This window comes from Equus quagga, chromosome 6, assembly GCF_021613505.1.
Source record: "Equus quagga isolate Etosha38 chromosome 6, UCLA_HA_Equagga_1.0, whole genome shotgun sequence".
Lineage (NCBI taxonomy): Eukaryota > Metazoa > Chordata > Mammalia > Perissodactyla > Equidae > Equus > Equus quagga.
In genome coordinates, this window is record NC_060272.1 from 34,337,528 (window position 1) to 34,338,627 (window position 1,100).

Sequence of the window (1,100 nt, forward strand, 5' to 3'; positions counted from 1 at the left end):
CTTCGTTTTCCCATGATTAATCTCTATATCTGTGTGGTCTACATTTTTCTGTGCTTGAAACGCTGATAAGCTACCTGATTTCCTATTCTTGGCTCTGTACCCTAGAGCCTAGTTTTGCCGCCTCCTCTCTAACAAGGAATCTCTTTGGAAGTATACTCCAAGAAAGAACCCTGTTTGGTTCAGTCTGGAGTCCTGACATTTGTGTGCTGATCTCATGATCCAAGTTGCTATTAGGCCCTGCCCCTCATGAACTTGGGGCAGTCGTGGCCAAACACCGTAAATAACTTCTCCATTCCTTCCTAGCAAACAAAAGGTTCATAAAAACAAAACATTACATCATCCATCATCATCATATCCATTAATGTGAAACTGAAAATTCATTATTTCAGGGGCCAGCCCAGTGGCACAGCGGTTAAGTTCACACATTCCACTTCGGCGGCCTAGTGTTCACCAGTTCAGATCGGGGTGCGGACATGTCACTGCTTGGCACGCCATGCTGTGGTAGGCATCCATCATATAAAGTGGAGGAAGATGGGCATGGATGTTAGCTCAGGGCCAGTCTTCCTCAGCAAAAACAGAAGGATTGGCAGCAGTTAACTCACGGCTAATGTTCCTCAGAAAGAAAAAATTCATTATTGCAATAAAGATACTGAGTTTTATCAAGAGTTATTCAGTAATTTTAAGTTAAGTGTCTGTCTTAGTCAGTTTGGACTACTATGACGAAACTACCATAGACTGGATGGCTTAAAGAACAAACAATTATTCCTCACTGGAAGTCTGAGACCAAGGTGTGGACATGGTCAGGTTCTTGCTGTGGGCCTCTCCCACTGTATCCTTACCTGGCAGAGAGAGAAAGGTCTCTGGTCTCTTCCTCTTCTTATAAGGACACTAATCCCATCATGGGGGCTCCACCTTCATGACCTTATCTAACCCTAATTATCTCCTGAAAACTCCGCCTCCGCATACCATTATATTGGGGATTAGGGATTTAACTTATGAATTTTGGGGGGGACACGAACATTCAGTCTACAGCAGTATCTTTGAAAGTTGCCTTGTACCTTCAGTAAACTGGCCATGTCAGTGTGTTCAGTGCGTGCGTT